Source organism: Spinacia oleracea, chromosome 5, assembly GCF_020520425.1.
Source record: "Spinacia oleracea cultivar Varoflay chromosome 5, BTI_SOV_V1, whole genome shotgun sequence".
In the NCBI taxonomy this organism is placed as follows: Eukaryota; Viridiplantae; Streptophyta; class Magnoliopsida; order Caryophyllales; family Amaranthaceae; genus Spinacia; species Spinacia oleracea.
Window position 1 is genome coordinate 32739997 of NC_079491.1, and position 12392 is coordinate 32752388.

Here is a 12392-nt window from a genome sequence, read left to right on the forward strand (position 1 = left end):
AAGCTTAGTAGGGTTCAGGCCTATTCACGAGGTGGGCTCAAGCATCGTGCCCTTTCGATCGTTCAAACATTTCCCTCGATATTTTTAATTTTGCTATGGTCATTTCGTAGCTTGGAGCCCCCAAGTATGCACATTGGGATGCTTCCTTTTGGCGTACGATTTTTGTAGGTTCTTTTGAAAAAGATGCCTTGGGGTTCCGCTCGTGTAGGTGCGAGCCATCCCTTCCGTGGTAGGTAATGTTTTGCTACCTTTAATCCTTAATGTAGAAGTTGTGTGGCTTGCATTTTGAATTTGGGCGATAAGTAGTCTTTGCCTCTTTTACACATGCTCTTTAGTGCAACATGCCTTACTCTCTTTTCTAGACTTGTACCGTGGGATGGTTGAACTTATGGTGCGACGTAGGCTTGTGTGGCCTAACAGCGTGTCTTAGAACATTCCTCCAGGTGTTGGGATATCATTATTATTTTTTGCATTGGAGTACTTTATCACGCTTTGTTCAGGTGCTCGAACAAGTGTAGCACCTTCCGCGTGGGTGTGCACGGGTTATTACTTCGTTCGATGCGAGGATTCATAGGTATTTCTTTCTTATTTTTATATCTGGGCAAAACTTGGCTAGCAGAAAGATTCAGCGCCCAGGCTGGGGCGTTAAAGATTCACCACTGTGAGGGGGTCGAAAAAGCACGACATTTACAAGAGAAGTAGCAGGTCACTACTCGAACGTACCTCGCACTAAACGAGTCTGGTTCAAACTATTCATGATCCATGTCACCATGAATGCATAAAGACGTATGCAAAGGATTATAGCACCAGGCCAACCCCGTAGCTACAATTGGGGGCTTGAGAAAAACACTCTAAAAATGCTCGAGATGATGATTTTTTTAACCACTGTGAGGGGGTCGAAAAAGCACGAGGCTAATGCGTGACCTCGTCCCTCGTGGGTGTGACGATTCTTTTTATTCAATCAAGTGTAATTGGATTTCCTGTGAGTTTACACCCAATTGACTAGTAATATAGGAGTCACCATTCAATTTTTAACAACAATGAGAAAAACTGACAAAACCCGGTTATCGTGACATAAAGGGAGTGCAATTATGTTTGACCACGACGGCCGTAGGTTCCCTTGTGATCCCTGGTGTGGGGATCTCTCAACATACACCCGCAAGGTAGAGATTGAGGGTTCGGGGGACTGTAACTACCGAGAGGAGTACTTCGCTCGTCGATAACTCCAGAGGCAGGATATCCTTACTAGCTCAACATAAATAATTGAAGGGACATGCGTTAACTATTAAACTAATCTGAGTTGATTTTAGCAATATGCAACATATAATACTAGATCGATCACGATTATCTTATTTAGATAGCATTAAGGGACCTAGCATGATAATCCAATTTCCCAAAAATATTATATTTCTTAGGCGTGGTAGAACAATCAGATTTAGTTAGTTTAACAGTTCATAAAAAGGGCGAGGAAAGCGATTAAATCATCGAAAAGGGACACATTACGACGCACCCTTGAGAGGTGCGTCACGGTTCTCAGAAAACTAACCACTTTGACTTTGCTATTTCTCCTTTTTATTTAACGAATCTCAATTATGGGATAGGATACGTTCTGTTCGATTTATGGATCGATTGCGACAGAACGCGCACTAGTGGAAAAAAACCCTGTTGAGGCGGGCTTTTGGGCCTTGTTGATGTAACACCCCGACAATTCCCTTTTTCTAAAACAACCCTTTTATAAATATAACTATAGAGAATTATCAAGGCATTATCGCCCGTGTGAAAACGTACGGCTTATTCAGAATTTTGCAGCGGAAAACATAAAACTAACTTTTAGGTTCATAAATAATCGATTACATACTAAGTCCAAAACCAATTAACGGAAATAAGGAAATACGAATAGTACGACAACTTTCAAATATAAGTTAACAACCCAAATCACTTAATAAAACAAATATAACTACAAGCTCTCTAATCCCGATCCCAATGATGCATCATCTTCAAACCTGTAGATGGGCAACGCTTATTGATCCTTAGAGACTGCTCACCAAAGTTGGGTCATCACAGGATCAATAAGGCATAGCCATGATCAACACACACAAACAAAGCACGTAATCAGCAAAGCTGAGTACTACATACTAAAACAATAATAATCCTAACATGATACTATTAAACATAATTAAGGGCAGACAAAGCATGATAATCTAACGACCATACTTAACTAGACTAGGCTAGACTGGACTAGACTTTTATAACAATAATATTATTTTAATTGAAATAGGCAATGGACCGAGTTTTCTAGCTAAGCGAGGTACGGGCGCGACTCCGTAACCTCAGTGACCTGCGATATCGAGGAACGTTTGACTGAAAATAGGACGCGGTGATCAATCCGGTCCGAATGAAAGGCCATGGGCTACCACCATGAACCCCAACTCCTGTTTGTCCGTCACTTTAGACGTGCACAGTCTAAAGCTATTGCTACTCAGTTTCACTTTACATGATTTACAAATTGACACCCTGTTATGACTCAACAATCACATAAGGCATGCAACTCACATTTATTTATAACTGTTTTTATCTTGGAATTGAGTAAGTGACCACAAAGGCATCAAACAAGACTCATTCCAATTAACTCCAATCTTTTCTTTAATACTGATCAACCCCTGAATATGGGTATAAGGTTTCAACTTACTAAATAAGGTCCTCCGCCCTCATAAAGTAGTGAAAAGCTAAAAAGGGAACAACAATTAACTGATCTGAATTATATACTAAATAATCTAGTGTTCCCAATCAAACATGTTTGCATCAATCTTCCATACTAACATGTTATAATCCTCAAAATGCAATAAAGGTTTAATATGTTCATCCAACAGTATCAAACATGCAATTTCAACCTGACTAAGTTCATCAACAACATCAACATAACCAAGTTCATCAATAATTCAACATGGTTTCAACAATTAGCACACATTCCAAGCACACAGGTATGTACGTACCTTGTGTAAACAAACTGCAAGACCACTTTAATAATTCAAAAGTCGCCTAAGGAGAATTCTCCGCCTAAAACAACCAACAAGGATTCACAATCAACTTCTAAACATTCACAACAATAACAAAGCATTCTAAATACATCCTAAACATATTTAGAACTTTCCCCAATATCAAAACTTGAGTATTTGATTTCTTAGCATCATAATTATTGAATTAGTGATTGAAATTCGTTGAAAATTCTTTGCAAACATCGTACTTTAAATTTCAAGCATATAAATTTGTTTAAAAACTTCCCCAACACCAAATTACCACGCTTAGAATATAAAAATAATAGTTTTAATCATTCCAAATCATTCTACCATGATCCAACATCATTAAAAACTTAGAATTCCCGCTTTAACTAATTTAAATTCTCGTTTCAATCAATGTATGAAATCTGAAAATTAATAATTTAATCATAAAATATTAAAATCTGAAATAAGTAAATAAATCTTAAAAATCATAATTTTAATTCACTCCAACAATATTTAAATTAATACATATGATATAAAAAGATTAGCTTTGGGTTTTAAGAGTTAACCGACGAGAGAGGACGACGGTGGCAGGCGGTGAGGCGCGGCCGGAGGCGGCATCACTGCTCGGCGACAGCAAGGAGAGGGTGGCGCGACTCGGTTGCTGCTGCGCAAAAACCAAAACGAGCGAGGAGAGCAAGAGCGAAAAAGATCGTGAGAAGGGTAGCGAAGCTGCAAGAAACGAACGAAAGAGAAAGGAAGAAGAACGAAGGAGAAGAAGAAGGTTACCGTGCAGCTGGCGGTCGCGGCGGCGGTAGGTGGTCGGCGGCTGGGGCTGTGCGAGGTTCAAGCATAATCACGTGAGGAGGGGTGAAAACGAAGAAAGAAGAACGAAAAGAAAAGGGGAACGAAAGAGAAAAGGAAGGACGACGGAGAAGAGCTTACCGGCTGTGACGAGGACGGTGGAGGTCCGGCGGGTGTATGGTGGCTGGCGGCTGGGCAGAGAGTACCAAGGTTTGAGGGTTTGCTAGTTTACGTGAGTTTGAATGAGAGATAGGTTTTGCTTCTTTTTTTTTTTTCTCTTTTGCGTTTTCATGTGAAGTTCAAATGGGGTTTTGGCTTTGTTTATTTTTTTATTTTTGTTTTACGTGAATTAGAGTAAAGGGAGGGTTTGAGTTTTGGGTTTTAATATTGGGCTTTCCCAAGTGGGCTAGAATTAGGATTTAGCTTTTATGATTCGAATCCAAAACTGAATAGGATCGTTTTCTAAATTCAATCAATTTTCGTAATTCAAATTCTTTTCTACTTAAAATTCTAAAATCATTTTCGATTTCGTAAATCGTTGAAAATATTAATATGTAATAAATAAATATATGTTAATTATATATTTATTTCCAAAATTCATAAATTCTTATTTAAATATATTAAATATACGGTAAAATATATAAATGAAATGTATAAAATTACGGGGGATTACAATCTACCCCTCTTAAAAGAAGTTTCGCCCCGAAACTTGACACGAAAATTCACGTATTTTTCCAAACTTTTCAACTTATTCTTATTGTAGAAGTACTTTGTGCCACTCTTGTGCATTATTTTGCCAACTAAGAGTTACTTGTAATACTCAAAAACACATTTTCTTATGCGGAGAATCTATTTACTTGCATCAACATGTATAAGTTGCTAAAAATAAGCATAAAATGCATAAAAATACTATAAAAATAGGTAAAAAGCGCGAATTTCTATCGCATTCTACCCCTCTTAAAGAAAACGAGTTACGCCCTCGTAACTCATCTCAGGGAATAACTTTGGGTATTTCTTCCTCAACGAATTATGTCCTCAATACAATATTCTCACTAATCTCATTCTAATAAGTAAGACTTCTACAATTCTTTCCATACAGTGCCTCAACATGTGACATCGTAATGCTTGCATGGTAACTATTGATGCACGAAAATTCAATCGAACCTAGGTGATTTTTCCAATTACCCTTAAAGTCAATAACACAAGCTTTCAACATATATTCCGTTAGTAATCTCAGTTGTCCATCAATCGCAGGGTGGAAAGTAGTACTCATTTTCAATGTCATCCCCAAGATTCACTAGACCTTTTTGCCAATGTTTCAGACTTTTATGGTCGGTAAGAATCTCAAATGTTTTCCCATAAAGATAATGTCTTTAAATCTTCAAAACAAACGCACTAGCAGCTAGCTTTAGGTCATGGGTAGGGTAATTGGTTTCATAAAGTTTCAATTGACGCGACAACAGGTGCGGAGGTCAAACGCTCTTTTAAAATCTAGAAAGCTTTCTCACATTTCTCACTCCACTCGAATTTCGATTCCTCTTTCAACAAGTTGGTCAATGGTTTTGTTCTCTTCGAAAAGTCTTTCACAACCTCCTATAATGGTCATCTAGGCTTAGAAAACTTCAAGTATCAGACACGTTCTTTGGAGTAGGTCACTCACTCACAGCTTGAATCTTAGCATTATCTATATAAACTCCTTCTGTTCAACTTTTCGTTGTTACCGAACCTCATTACACTTTTCATGGGTGTATAACTTTTGGGCTTAACTCTTAGCTCTTGCACCAATTCATATATTTCTTTTCATCTTTTCCAGACAACAATGATTCTAACGATCCTGGACCACTCAAATCTTCTCTTAAATTTAATCCCTTACGTAACATAGTTCTCAATTAATTTAGTCCTTAACTTTTCCGTCGGTGTCACTATACACATACGACTTCAAGATTTGTATACTTCATTTAATAAAACTAGATTCTTCCTAGGCGTCTCCAAGTAATTCTCAAGTGTTTGTCATGCTCTTTCTCATTCTATGCATAAATAGGGATATCATCAATAACATCATAACGAACTAAATTCGGAATTCGTAGAAAATCTCATTCATCAAATCCATAATTAATGCAGGTGCATTGGTTAACCCAAAAGACGTTACTCTAAACCCATAATGACAATGACGAATCCTAATGAGGTCTTAGGCCCTTATCAGCTATTCTCAATTGGTGGTACTTTAAACGCAAATCAGTCTTCGAGAACACACTCGTCCAATTCAATTGATCCAATATGTCATCTATCCTAGGAAAAGGATGCTTGGTCTTGATGGTTGCATTGCTTAGCTCCCTAAAATCGATACCCAATCTCACACTCTCATCTTTCTTCTTAATAAACAACACCAGGGCTCTTCGTGGTGATGCATTAGGCCTAATATACCCCTCATCGAACAATTCTTGAAACTATGTCTTCAATTCACTCATTCCAGGAGGTGTCATTCTATCAAGTGCTCTGGGTATAGGTGTCGGTCCGGGATTCAACTCTATTGTGAACTCAAGGGCTCTAGCTGGTGACGTACTCGCAATTTCACTCGGAAACACACCAACGAATTCATTCACCATGGGAACATCCTCGATCTTCACTCCAACTTCTTTACTCACATCTAGCACAATACAGAAAAATAGTTCACACTCTCTATTCATCAATTTCCTCACTTGCATTATAGAAATCACTTAAAGGTCCTTGGACTTCTCAAAACATTCACATGAGGTCAACCTTCCCATAGGGTTCCTTAAACTTACTTTCGGAATTTCACAATCTACCTTAGCCTTGTAAAAACTTGGCCAATCCATTCCCAGAATTACATCTAGGTTTCCCATTAAACTCTATCAAGTCAGAAACGCAATCTTTTATCTTCAAAGGAAAGTTCTTAAATAACTTGGTACACCTTAAGGTTACACCAGTAGGTATACTAACAGGTAAATCAATCATTTCAAAATCTACTAACTTCAGACTCTTAATAACATATGACAAAACGAAAGAATAGGTTGCTCCCGAATCAAATAATGTTTTAACTAGCACGGAGTTAATAGAAAAAGTACCATGAACTACGTCTGCAGAATGTTCAGCTTCATTTCTAGTCATCATGAACGGTTTTCCTGGAGCCTTATTCTGGTTGTTGTTATCATTTGCAGGTTTATTATAGTTCTCTTGATTGTTTTGTGCCCCTCCAGGCTTTGAATTTTGACCTCCAGACTGGTTAAATCTCACTTGGTTCCCATCTCCATTACTATTTTGTTCCTTTTTGTGCTTAGTGAAGCACTCATACTCCCTATACCCCCTTTTCTGACAATAGTTGCAGGTCACTAATTCTCCTTTGCAATTCTTACCAGGGTGATTATTGTTGCACCTCTTGCAGTGATACATTCTCACGGATTGACTCCTATTGTTGTGCCCCTGACTGTTTCCTCCTCGATAATTTCCATTTCCATTCCCATTCCTATTCTCATTCATATTCTTTTTGAAATTCCCTTGGTTTTCCCGGACATTAAACACTTTTCTTTTCTTTCCAACAACATTTTTCTTGTCCCTTATGGACTGAAAACCATAAATATGAGCGGTTCTCTCATACACATTATCTAAAGGTGTAAGGGTTTCTCCACCTAATCCTAACTGGATCTCATCGGTCAACCCTTGCTCAAACCTCTGAGCCTTTATCTCTTCTGTGGCTACAACCTCAGGTGCAAACTCCGACAGCGCTATAAATTTGCTATAATATTCAGCGATGGTCATACTCCCCATCCCCAGGTTTATGAATTCCTGCGCTTTTCGTTTTGTTATGAAAGGAGGATAAAACTTTTCCCTCAACGCAACGACAAATGAGTCCCAATTAAATCCTTCAACAACACTTAGCCTAGTTCCATTCTCTTTCCACCATAGATCGGCCTCATCTTTTAGGTAAAGGACAGCTTGGCCTACTTTCATATTTTCAGGACAATTTACCGCCCAAAATAGTTTTTCAAACTCCCTAATCCAGTTTTCTAGGAAGGTCGGGTCTGCTTGCCCCTTGAAGTATGGTGGCTTAACTTTCGCAAACCTTTCAAACATGTCCCCTGCAGAATTGGGGCGCTCAGTTCTTTCCTGAGCTAGTTTTTCCGCCAAGAGGCGAATAGCAGCAGCTAGGTCATTATTGTTGGCCATCCTAAAGCGCGACCTGTACGTAATATATTCTATTTTACGTTCGAAAACTTCACTTAAAATTATCCTAGCAATGTAATATCACACCAGCATCCAGAATTCACATACATAAACAATCATTTATGAATGATATTCGCATACATGACATTCAACTGAGAAACAAGGAACAAATTCAATCATCACGAATAATAAGGCAGAATAAAAGAAGAAAACATTCTCTTTGCGTGCCCAAAATAAACTCTTGATCCTTTGGATAATCAATGATCTAACTCTATTCCTCAAAAGAATGTTAATAACAATCCTAAATATCCACAACACACATGTCCTCAAAATAAAATTAAAAGTTCTATGGCATAAACATAAACTATTGTTGGCGAATTATGGAATTTTCACATTGGAAACGAATGCCTTAACTTTTATTGCTAATTCTATAAAGGTTTAATACATCCTTGAAAAGAATAAAGAATAACTCAAACTCTTATTGCTTTAACTTTAAACTGTTGTAGCTTTGCTACTTATTCTCCAAAACATTTAAGAACAAACTAACTATTACAACTTCAAATGTTTAAGGCATCTTGTCTATCTGTTCTTTCTTTGGAAATTTGTGAAGTGAAATCTAGATCCTCGGTATTCGTCGATCTTCCCAAAGGATCCTATGTTGGTGTACTTGGAAAGAAGCGTTTTATTCATGAAACAAACAACTTAAGATCTTACTAACGATTTCCCAACCAAAGCATAATCAGAATTCAATAAAACAATAAGTTTGGTGTAATCAAACAATTTTTATGCACATTTACATGCAACACTTAAACATTTAACATATGCACATAGCAATTAACTTCTTATGCTAGCAATTAACTACTAATGCACATATAATTCTATCCTATATGCCCTTTCCTATATTACCCATCTCTCATAATAAATCATAATAGGTCAAACATTGAAGAATTTAAAGAATAAAACAAGAACGATTAGTAAGAAAAAGTTTATTAAACGAATTAATAATAAACGAATAAATAAAATAAAGAAATTTTATTATTATTTTTATTTTCAAACGAATAATTAATAAGAATTTTTTTTTTTATTAAACGAATAAATATTAAACGAATAAATATACTTAAGGGATAAGATTTTTTTTTTTTTTTTCCGAATATATTTAATTTAATTTCGAAAATAACGAAAAACGTACTTAATTCACATAAACGAAAAGTTTCGAATAAATAAGTTAATTCTGAACTTAAATAAGAAATATTATATACTTTCAAACAAGATAAAAGGAAATCGGCCCCCGAAAAAAAAAGTACCAATTTTTGAACACTATAATACGTAGAAGCTCGATTTTTAAGAAGTTTATTTTAAATAACTAGATAGTTAGGCGCCTAAAAAATTGTTAAGTAAAACCTTAGCTTCTAGATACCACTTTGTAACACCCCGACAATTCCCTTTTTCTAAAACAACCCTTTTATAAATATAACTATAGAGAATTATCAAGGCATTATCGCCCGTGTGAAAACGTACGGCTTATTCAGAATTTTGCAGCGGAAAACATAAAACTAACTTTTAGGTTCATAAATAATCGATTACATACTAAGTCCAAAACCAATTAACGGAAATAAGGAAATACGAATAGTACGACAACTTTCAAATATAAGTTAACAACCCAAATCACTTAATAAAACAAATATAACTACAAGCTCTCTAATCCCGATCCCAATGATGCATCATCTTCAAACCTGTAGATGGGCAACGCTTATTGATCCTTAGAGACTGCTCACCAAAGTTGGGTCATCACAGGATCAATAAGGCATAGCCATGATCAACACACACAAACAAAGCACGTAATCAGCAAAGCTGAGTACTACATACTAAAACAATAATAATCCTAACATGATACTATTAAACATAATTAAGGGCAGACAAAGCATGATAATCTGACGACCATACTTAACTAGACTAGGCTAGACTGGACTAGACTTTTATAACAATTATATTATTTTAATTGAAATAGGCAATGGACCGAGTTTTCTAGCTAAGCGAGGTACGGGCGCGACTCCGTAACCTCAGTGACCTGCGATATCGAGGAACGTTTGACTGAAAATAGGACGCGGTGATCAATCCGGTCCGAATGAAAGGCCATGGGCTACCACCATGAACCCCAACTCCTGTTTGTCCGTCACTTTAGACGTGCACAGTCTAAAGCTATTGCTACTCAGTTTCACTTTACATGATTTACAAATTGACACCCTGTTATGACTCAACAATCACATAAGGCATGCAACTCACATTTATTTATAACTGTTTTTATCTTGGAATTGAGTAAGTGACCACAAAGGCATCAAACAAGACTCATTCCAATTAACTCCAATCTTTTCTTTAATACTGATCAACCCCTGAATATGGGTATAAGGTTTCAACTTACTAAATAAGGTCCTCCGCCCTCATAAAGTAGTGAAAAGCTAAAAAGGGAACAACAATTAACTGATCTGAATTATATACTAAATAATCTAGTGTTCCCAATCAAACATGTTTGCATCAATCTTCCATACTAACATGTTATAATCCTCAAAATGCAATAAAGGTTTAATATGTTCATCCAACAGTATCAAACATGCAATTTCAACCTGACTAAGTTCATCAACAACATCAACATAACCAAGTTCATCAATAATTCAACATGGTTTCAACAATTAGCACACATTCCAAGCACACAGGTATGTACGTACCTTGTGTAAACAAACTGCAAGACCACTTTAATAATTCAAAAGTCGCCTAAGGAGAATTCTCCGCCTAAAACAACCAACAAGGATTCACAATCAACTTCTAAACATTCACAACAATAACAAAGCATTCTAAATACATCCTAAACATATTTAGAACTTTCCCCAATATCAAAACTTGAGTATTTGATTTCTTAGCATCATAATTATTGAATTAGTGATTGAAATTCGTTGAAAATTCTTTGCAAACATCGTACTTTAAATTTCAAGCATATAAATTTGTTTAAAAACTTCCCCAACACCAAATTACCACGCTTAGAATATAAAAATAATAGTTTTAATCATTCCAAATCATTCTACCATGATCCAAAATCATTAAAAACTTAGAATTCCCGCTTTAACTAATTTAAATTCTCGTTTCAATCAATGTATGAAATCTGAAAATTAATAATTTAATCATAAAATATTAAAATCTGAAATAAGTAAATAAATCTTAAAAATCATAATTTTAATTCACTCCAACAATATTTAAATTAATAAATATGATATAAAAAGATTAGCTTTGGGTTTTAAGAGTTAACCGACGAGAGAGGACGACGGTGGCAGGCGGTGAGGCGCGGCCGGAGGCGGCAGCACTGCTCGGCGACAGCAAGGAGAGGGTGGCGCGACTCGGTTGCTGCTGCGCAAAAACCAAAACGAGCGAGGAGAGCAAGAGCGAAAAAGATCGTGAGAAGGGTAGCGAAGCTGCAAGAAACGAACGAAAGAGAAAGGAAGAAGAACGAAGGAGAAGAAGAAGGTTACCGTGCAGCTGGCGGTCGCGGCGGCGGTAGGTGGTCGGCGGCTGGGGCTGTGCGAGGTTCAAGCATAATCACGTGAGGAGGGGTGAAAACGAAGAAAGAAGAACGAAAAGAAAAGGGGAACGAAAGAGAAAAGGAAGGACGACGGAGAAGAGCTTACCGGCTGTGACGAGGACGGTGGAGGTCCGGCGGGTGTATGGTGGCTGGCGGCTGGGCAGAGAGTACCAAGGTTTGAGGGTTTGCTAGTTTACGTGAGTTTGAATGAGAGATAGGTTTTGCTTCTTTTTTTTTTTCTCTTTTGCGTTTTCATGTGAAGTTCAAATGGGGTTTTGGCTTTGTTTATTTTTTTATTTTTGTTTTACGTGAATTAGAGTAAAGGGAGGGTTTGAGTTTTGGGTTTTAATATTGGGCTTTCCCAAGTGGGCTAGAATTAGGATTTAGCTTTTATGATTCGAATCCAAAACTGAATAGGATCGTTTTCTAAATTCAATCAATTTTCGTAATTCAAATTCTTTTCTACTTAAAATTCTAAAATCATTTTCGATTTCGTAAATCGTTGAAAATATTAATATGTAATAAATAAATATATGTTAATTATATATTTATTTCCAAAATTCATAAATTCTTATTTAAATATATTAAATATACGGTAAAATATATAAATGAAATGTATAAAATTACGGGGGATTACAGTTGAGGCGTGCATTGTTCGCTTCAACAGAGGGGGCTTCAACAGGTCCATAACTATTGAGGCGGGCATTGTTCGCCTCAATAGGTGACTTGTTGAGGGGGGTTAGCTAATGTTCGCCTCTACAAACCCATTATTATGCATAATAATTGGGCCCTGTTGAGTCAGTATCATACATTTTGCCCGCCTCAACAGATTGAGGGAA

The 12392-nt window shown here is 36.7% G+C and overlaps 2 long non-coding RNA genes across 4 annotated transcripts; both read right to left on the reverse strand.

Annotated features, from left to right (window-relative positions):
* Positions 1-1776: 1776 nt before the first annotated feature.
* Positions 1777-4650, reverse strand: LOC130461047 (uncharacterized). Of its 2 annotated transcripts, XR_008921351.1 has the most exons (4): positions 3945-4650; positions 3569-3834; positions 2994-3057; positions 1777-2037 (listed from the first exon to the last, which is right to left on the reverse strand). It is a non-coding gene; the product is annotated as an uncharacterized lncRNA (long non-coding RNA). The 2 variants fall into 2 exon arrangements; XR_008921350.1 differs by having other exon boundaries at positions 3569-4650.
* Positions 4651-9136: 4486 nt separating this feature from the next.
* On the reverse strand, positions 9137-12184 carry LOC110802984 (uncharacterized). 2 transcript variants are annotated; one of them, XR_008921262.1, is made up of 5 exons: positions 11660-12183; positions 11504-11549; positions 11284-11381; positions 10709-10772; positions 9137-9752 (listed from the first exon to the last, which is right to left on the reverse strand). It is a non-coding gene; the product is annotated as an uncharacterized lncRNA (long non-coding RNA). The 2 variants fall into 2 exon arrangements; XR_008921263.1 differs by having other exon boundaries at positions 11284-11549; positions 11660-12184.
* Positions 12185-12392: the final 208 nt, after the last annotated feature.